This window comes from Aegilops tauschii, chromosome 7, assembly GCF_002575655.3.
Source record: "Aegilops tauschii subsp. strangulata cultivar AL8/78 chromosome 7, Aet v6.0, whole genome shotgun sequence".
In the NCBI taxonomy this organism is placed as follows: Eukaryota; Viridiplantae; Streptophyta; class Magnoliopsida; order Poales; family Poaceae; genus Aegilops; species Aegilops tauschii.
In genome coordinates, this window is record NC_053041.3 from 641197004 (window position 1) to 641206427 (window position 9424).

Below are 9424 nucleotides of genomic sequence, written 5' to 3' on the forward strand. Positions count from 1 at the left end.
GAGAAAAGGCATAAGTATTGTGACATAATGTGTAATAACAGCTCATAATGCAATAAATATCAATATCAAAGCATGATGCAAAATGGACGTATCAACTCCCCCAATCTTAGACCTCGCTTGTCCTCAAGCGGAAGCCGAAATCGAAAAATATGTCCACATGTTTTAGAGATGGATGTGTCGATAAAATAAAATACGGACATGAGGGCATCATGATCAATCTTAGAACAGCAACACACACACGCACACACACACACACACACACACAGATATATATATATATATATATATATATATATATATATATATTGTCATATGATTTCTTATGCTAAATTAACAATCTATTCACCATGTCAAGTATGAATCAGAAACTTCATTGAAAACTAACAAACTATAATCTCGGTCATTGAAGCAAATCATAACATCGAAAGAGTCAATAAAAGAGCTTTTCAGCAAGTCCACATACTCAACTATCATTTAGTCTTTCACAATTGCTAACATTCACGCAATACTTATGGGTATGGAGTTTTAATCAAACACAGAAAAAGATAGGGGCTTATAGTGTTGCCTCCCAACCTTTTACCTCAAGGGTAATGTCAACAATAATAGTTCATGATGACTTACATCCAATTGGATATATATCAGGATCTTTCCAACACAATGTGCTTGCCAAAGGATAAAATGTAAAAAGGAAAGATGAAGATCACCATGACTCTTGTATAAGGTATAAGACAAGAATAAAAGATAGGCCCTTCGCAGAGGTAAACAGAGGTTGTCATGTGCTTTAAGGTTGGATGCACAAAATCTTAATGCGAAAGAACGTCACGTTATATTGCCACTTGTGATAGGGACCTTTATTATGCAGTCCGTCGCTTTTATTGCGTCCATATCACAAGATCGTATAAAGCTTATTTTCTCCACACTAATAAATCATACATATTTAAGGAGAAATTTTTATTGCTTGCACAATGACAACTTACTTGAAGGATCTTACTCAATCCATAGGTAGATATGGTGGACTCTCATGGCAAAACTGGGTTTAAGGATATTTGGAAGCACAAGTAGTATCTCTACTTGGTGCGAAGAATTTGGCTAGCATGAGGGGGAAAGGCAAGCTTAACATGTTGGATTATCCATGACAATATACTTTAGTTCGGATATAAGAAAACATAACCCATTACGTTGTCTTCCTTGTCCAACATCAACTTTTAGCATGTCATATTTTAATGAGTGCTCACAATCATAAAAGATGTCCAAGATAGTATATTTATATGTGAAAACCTCTCTTTCTTTATTACTTCCTATTAATTGCAACGATGACCAAAACTATGTTTGTCAACTCTCAACTTTTATTCATCATACTCTTTATATGTGAAGTCATTACTCTCCACAAGATCAATATGATCTCTTTATTTCTTTTTATTCTTTCTTTTTCTTATTATTCCCTCAAGATCATAGCAAGATAGCAAAGTCCTTGACTCAAAACTAATCTTTATATTATATAGCTCATGGACTTGATTACGTAGAAGAATCATAAAGCAAAGCTCAAAACTAAATCATACTAAAAACTTTATTCTACTAGATCAAGATATTACCAAAAGGATCGAACTAAGAAAAACGATAAAGATAGGATTGTGGTGGTGATATGATACCGGGGCACCTCCCCCAAGCTTGGCAGTTGCCAAGGGGAGTGCCCATACCCATGTGTTTATGTCTCTTTCTTCGGAGGTGGTGATGTGATATTCTTGGCGATATGCCTCTCAGGATACGATTCTCCTCCTCGAGCTTATTGACTTGCTGCTTGAGGTCCATTATTTCCTTACGGAGTTTACCCGTGACGGCTAAAGCTCCTTTCACCCAAGGATGTTGCATAGCTGCGGGAGAACAAGTAACACTCTTTTTCATATTCTCATAGGAAAGAAATCTAACATTGGAAGGGATGACCGAGTTTGGAATAGCTGAGCTCTGTAGTTCCCCCATCGTGAATCCAGCTCGGAAACGAGAAGTAACTTCTTGGTCCTCTTCCATGGCATCTATCCTTTTCAAGTCGACCTCCATCTCTTCCTCCGTTGATGGCCCAAAGTGGCCAGCATCGTTGTATCCTCCTGGCCCCGGTGTCGGGTGAGACACACGACTCTCCCCGACTAACTCTTGAGAAGACATCCTGCTCTAATCTGCGGCAGAAACAACTCAAAACAAGAACAGAGGATATTTGCGGGATACGAGGGTCAAAACCTTTAGGAGATTATATAATGAATTTTTACCGACCAAAAGAAGTATGGTGCAAGAAAACAGAGTCCGGAGAGCACACGAGGTGCCCACGAGGCAGGGGGCCGCGCCCAGGGGGGTAGGGCGCGCCCTCCACCCTCGTGGATGCCTTGTGTCCTTCCCGGACTACTTTTTATTTTCCTATTTTCCTAAATATTCCAAAACGGAGAAAAATTACCATTAGAACTGTTTTGGAGTCGGTTTACTTACCGTACCTCATACCTATTCCTTTCTGGAGTCTGAAGCGTTCTAGAAAGTATCCCTTATGTATTCCTCCGGGGTTACAGTTTCAATAACATTAGTTTCAACATTTATGGGATTACCTGAGATATAATGTTTGATTCTTTGACCGTTCACCACCTTCGGATTTGTGCCTTCGAAGTTGTTGATTTTTATGGCACCGGAACGATAGACCTCCTCGATAACGTAAGGGCCTTCCCATTTAGAGAGAAGTTTTCCTGCAAAAAATCTTAAACGAGAGTTGTATAGCAAAACATAATCACCTACATTAAACTCACGCTTTTGTATCCTTTTGTCATGCCATCTTTTAACTTTTTCTTTAAATAGTTTGGCATTCTCATAGGCTTGAGTTCTCCATTCATCAAGTGAGCTAATGTCAAATAGCCTCTTCTCACCGGCAAGTTTGAAATCATAATTGAGCTCTTTAATGGCCCAATATGCCTTATGTTCTAGTTCGAGAGGTAAGTGACATGCTTTTCCATAAACCATTTTATATGGAGACATACCCATAGGATTTTTATATGCAGTTCTATAAGCCCATAATGCATCATCAAGTTTCTTGGACCAATTCTTTCTAGGTCTATTAACAGTCTTTTGCAAAATCAATTTAAGCTCTCTGTTACTCAGTTCTACTTGACCACTAGACTGTGGGTGGTATGGGGATGCAATTCTATGATTAACATCATATTTAGCAAGCATTTTACGGAAAGCACCATGAATAAAGTGTGAACCACCATCAGTCATTAAGTATCTAGGGACTCCAAACCTCGGGAAAATAACTTCTTTAAGCATCTTAATAGAGGTGTTATGATCAGCACTACTAGTTGAAATAGCTTCTACCCACTTAGTAACGTAATCAACAGCAACTAAAATATGTGTATACCCATTAGAGGAAGGAAACGGTCCCATATAATCAAAGACCCAAACATCAAATGGTTCAATAACAAGTGAATAGTTCATAGGCATTTCTTGATGTCTACCAATATTACCAATTCTTTGACACTCATCGCAAGACAAGACAAACTTACGGGCATCCTTGAAGAGAGTAGGCCAATAAAAACCGGATTCCAATACCTTATGTGCAGTTCTATCTCCAGCGTGGTGTCCTCCATACGCCTCGGAGTGACACTTACGTAGGATCTGTTCCTATTCATGCTCAGGTACACAACGTCTAATAACACCATCTACTCCTTCTTTATAAAGGTGTGGGTCATCCCAGAAGTAATGTCTTAAATCATAGAAAAACTTTTTCTTTTGCTGGTATGTGAAACTAGGTGGTATAAATTTAGCAACAATGTAATTAGCATAATCAGCATACCATGGAGCAGTACGAGAAGCATTTATAACAGCTAATTGTTCATCAGGAAAGCTATCATCAATAGGTAGCGGGTCATCAAGAACATTCTCTAACCTAGACAAATTGTCTGCAACGGGGTTTTCAGCTCCCTTTCTATCAATGATATGCAAATCAAATTCTTGTAGTAGGAGAACCCATCTAATAAGTCTAGGTTTAGCATCTTTCTTTTCCATAAGATATTTAATAGCAGCATGATCAGTGTGAACAGTTACTTTAGAGTCAACAATGTAAGGTGTGAACTTATCACAAGCAAATACAACTGCTAAAAATTCTTTTTCAGTAGTAGCATAATTTCTCTGGGAACTGTCTAGAGTTTTACTAGCATATTGGATAACATTTAATTTCTTATCAACTCTTTGTCCTAGAACAGCACCTACGGCATAATCACTAGCATCACACATAATTTCAAAGGGTAAACTCCAATCAGGTGGTTGAACAATAGGTGCAGAAATCAAGGCTTTCTTAAGTATTTCAAATGCTTCTACATAATCATCATTAAAGACAAAAGGAATATCTTTTTATAAGAGATTAGTCAAAGGCCTAGAAATTTTTGAGAAGTCTTTAATGAACCTCCTATAAAAACCGGCATGACCAAGGAAACTTCTTATACCTTTGATGTCCTTGGGACACGGCATCTTTTCAATAGCATCAACTTTAGCTTTATCAACTTCAATACCTCTTTCAGAAATTTTATGCCAAGACAATACCTTCATTAACCATAAAGTGGCACTTCTCCCAATTCAAGACAAGATTAGTTTCTTCACATCTCTGCAAAACTCGATCAAGATTGCTCAAGCAATCATCAAAAGAAGATCCATAAACGGAGAAATCATCCATGAAAACCTCAACAATCTTTTCACAAAAGTCAGAGAATATAGCCATCATGCATCTTTGAAAGGTAGTAGGTGCATTACATAAAGGCATACGTCTATAAGCAAAAGTACCGAAAGGGCAAGTAAAAGTGGTCTTTTCTTGATCCTCTTTTGACATAGGTATTTGAGAGAAACCAAAGTAACCATCTAGAAAGCAAAAATGTGTATGTTTGGATAATCTTTCTAGCATTTGATCAATAAAAGGTAAAGGGTAATGATCCTTTTTAGTAGCTTTATTTAATTTGCGGAAATCAATTACCATCCTATAACATGTAACAATTCTTTGTGGGATCAATTCATCTTTATCATTAGGAACAACAGTTATACCTCCCTTCTTAGGGACACAATGGACAGGACTTACCCACTGACTATCAGCAACGGGATAAATTATACCTGCCTCCAAAAGCTTTAGTATTTATTTTCTTACCACTTCTTTCATCTTAGGATTTTACCGTCGTTGATGATCAACAACCGGTTTAGCGTCTTTCTCCAATTTTATTTTGTGCTGGCATAGAGTGAGACTAATGCCCTTAAGGTCATCAAGAGTATATCCAATAGCAGCACAGTGCTTCCTCAGAGTTTTCAATAATTTTTCTTCTTCTTGCTCTGAAAGGTTAGCACTAATAATAACATGATATATCTTTTTGTCATCAAGATAAGCATATTTAAGAGTATCAGGTAATGGTTTAAGCTCAAACACGGGATCACCCTTGGGTGGAGGGTGTCTCCTAGAATTTCAACAGGCAAGTTGTGTTTCAGAATAGGTCCCTGTTTAAAGAACACTTCATCTATTTCCCTTCTTTCATTCATAAACATATCATTTTCATGGTCTAGCAAATATTGTTCTAAAGGATCATTAGGAGGCACATCAATAGAAGCGAGACCAATAATTTCATCCTTACTAGGCAATTCTTTATCATGGGGTTGTCTACGAAATTTAGCAAAGTTAAAGTCATGAGACATATCCCCTAAACCAACAGTAACAACGTCCTTTTCGCAATCTATCCTAGCATTAACAGTATTCAAGAAGGGTCTACCAAATATAATGGGACAAAAGTCATCTTGTGGGGAACCCAGAACAAGAAAATCAGCTGGATATTTAACTTTCCCACACAAGACTTCAACATCTCTAACAATCCCAACTGGTGAGATAGTATCTCTATTGGCAAGCTTAATTGTAACATCAATTTCTTCTATCTCAGCAGGTGCAATATCATGCACAATTTCTTTGTATAATGAATGAGGTATTGCACTTGCATTAGCACCCATATCACACAAGCCATGATAACAATGATCTCCTATTTTAACTGAAATAACAGGCATGCCTACAACAGGTCCATGTTTATTTTTAGTATCGGGTCTAGCAATTCTAGCAGCTTCATCACAGAAGTAAATAACATGCCCATCAATATTATCAACCAAGAGAGCTTTAACCATAGCAATACTAGGTTCAACTTTGATTTGCTCAGAGGGTGTCGGTGTTCTAGTATTACTCTTACGAACCATAGTTGAGGCTTTAGCATGATCCTTTATTCTAACAGGGAAAGTGGTTTCTCAATATAAGCGGTAGGAACAATAGGATCAACATTATAAGTGATAGTCTTTTCTTCAACTTTAATAGGTTCAACTACTTTTACTTCGATGGGAGGATGATATTTAAACCACTTCTCCTTAGGGAGATCGACATGAGTAGCAAATGATTCACAGAAAGAAGCTACTATCTCAGAGTCAAGTCCATATTTAGTGCTAAATTCACGGAAAACATCAGTATCCATAAAAGATTTAACACAATCAAACTTAGGTGTTATACCTGACTCCTTACCTTCGTCGAGATCCCAATCTTCAGAGTTGCGTTTAATTCTTTCCAATAAATCCCATCTGAATTCAATAGTCTTCATCATAAAAGAACCAGCACAAGAAGTATCGAGCATGGAGCGATTGTTGAGAGAAAGCCGAGCATAAAAATTTTGAATAATAATTTCTCTTGAGAGCTCATGATTGGGGCATGAATATAACATTGAATTAAGCCTCCCCCAAGCTTGAGCGATGCTTTCTCCTTCGCGAGGCCAAAAATTATATATATAATTGCGATCACGATGAACAAGATGCATAGGATAAAACTTCTGATGAAATTCCAATTTCAATCGTTTGTAGTTCCACGATCCCATATCATCACATAGCCTAAACCATGTCAATGCCTCTCCCTTCAAAGATAAAGGGAAGACCTTCTTCTTGATTACATCCTCGGGCATACCTGCAAGCTTAAATAATCCACAAACTTCATCCACATAGATTAGGTGCAAATCGGGATGCAATGTTCCATCTCCTGTAAAGGGATTAGCTAGTAGTTTCTCTATCATACCTGAAGGAATTTCAAAGTAAACATTTTCAGTAGGTTCAGTAGGTTGAGGAGCAACTCTTTGCTCTACTGGTCGGGGTGAAGATAACCCGAACAAGCCCCTCAACGGATTACTTTCCATAGTAACAAGTGACAGTAAATTTCAGCACACTATAGAAATCTTTCCTTACCAAATTCCACCTACCAAAGGCGCTTCACTCCCCGGCAACGGCGCCAGAAAAGAGTCTTGATGACCCACAAGTGTAGTGGATCTATCGTAGTCCTTTCGATAAGTAAGAGTGTCGAACCCAACGAGGAGCAGAAGGAAATGACAAGCGGTTTTCAATAAGGTATTCTCTGCAAGCACTGAAATTATCGGTAACAGATAGTTTTGTGATAAGGTAATTTGTGACGGGCAACAAGTAATAAAAGTAAATAAGGTGCAGCAAGGTGGCCCAATCCTTTTTCTAGCAAAGGACTTTTGGAAATATGCCCTAGAGGCAATAATAAATGGTTATTATTATATTTCTTTGTTCATGATAATTGTCTATTGTTCATGCTATAATTGTGTTATCCGAAAATCGTAATACATGTGTGGATATATAGACCACAACGTGTCCCTAGTAAGCCTCTAGTTGACTAGCTCGTTGATCAACCGATAGTCATGGTTTCCTGACTATGGACATTGGATGTCGTTGATAACGGGATCACATCATTAGGAGAATGATGTGATGGACAAGACCCAATCCTAAGCATAGCATAAAAGATCGTGTAGTTTCGTTTGCTAGAGCTTTTCCAATGTCAAGTATCTTTTCCTTAGACCATGAGATCGTGCAACTCCCGGATACCGTAAGAGTGCTTTGGGTGTGCCAAACGTCACAACGTAACTGGGTGACTATAAAGGTGCACTACGGGTATCTCCGAAAGTGTCTGTTGGGTTGGCACGGATCGAGACTGGGATTTGTCACTCCGTATGACGGAGAGGTATCTCTGGGCCCACTCGGTAATGCATCATCATAATGAGCTCAATGTGACTAAGGCGTTGGTCACGGGATCATGCATTGCGGTACGAGTAAAGAGACTTACCGGTAACGAGATTGAACAAGGTATTGGGATACCGACGATCGAATCTCGGGCAAGTAACATACCGATTGACAAAGGGAATTGTATACGGGATTGATTGAATCCTCGACATCGTGGTTCATCCGATGAGATCATCGTGGAACATGTGGGAGCCAACATGGGTATCCAGATCCCGCTGTTGGTTATTGACCGGAGAGGCGTCTCGGTCATGTCTGCATGTCTCCCGAACCCGTAGGGTCTACACACTTAAGGTTCGGTGACGCTAGGGTTGAAGAGATATGAGTATGCGGAAACCCGAAAGTTGTTTGGAGTCCCGGATGAGATCCCGGACGTCACGGGGAGTTCCGGAATGGTCCGGAGGTGAAGAATTATATATAGGAAGTCCAGTTTCGGCCACCGGGAAAGTTTCGGGGGTTATCGGTATTGTACCGGGACCACCGGAAGGGTCCCGGGGGTCCACCGGGTGGGGCCACCTGTCCCGGAGGGCCCCATGGGCTGAAGTGGGAAGGGAACCAGCCCATAGTGGGCTGGGGCGCCCCCCATGGGCCTCCCCCCTGCGCCTAGGGTTGGAAACCCTAGGGTGGGGGGCGCCCCACTTGACTTGGGGGGTAAGTTACCCCCCTGGCCGCCGCCCCCATCCAGATGGGCTCCTGGCCGGCGCCCCCCCCCCCCTCCCAGGGGGCCTATATAAAGGGGGGAGGGAGGGCAGTAGTACAACAGCCTTGGGTGCCTCCCTCCTCCCCTGCTACACCTCTCCCTCTCGCAGAAGCTCGGCGAAGCCCTGCCGAGACCCGCTACGTCCATCACCACGCTGTCGTGCTGCTGGATCTCCATCAACCTCTCCTTCCCCCTTGCTGGATCAAGAAGGAGGAGACGTCGCTGCACCGTACGTGTGTTGAACGCGGAGGTGCCGTCCGTTCGGCACTCGGTCATCGGTGATTTGAATCACGACGAGTACGACTCCGTCAACAACGTTCATTGGAACGCTTCCGCTCGCGATCTACAAGGGTATGTAGATGCACTCCTTTCCCCTCGTTGCTAGTATACTCCATAGATGGATCTTGGTGAGCGTAGGAAAATTTTAAAATTATGCTACGATCCCCAACAGTGGTATCAGAGCCAGGCCTATGCGTAGTTACTATGCACGAGTAGAACACAAAGCAGTTGTGGGCGTTGATGTTGCCAATTCTTCTTGCCGCTACTAGTCGTTTCTTGTTTCGGCGGCATTGTGGGATGAAGCGGCCCGGACCGACCTTACTCGTACGCTTA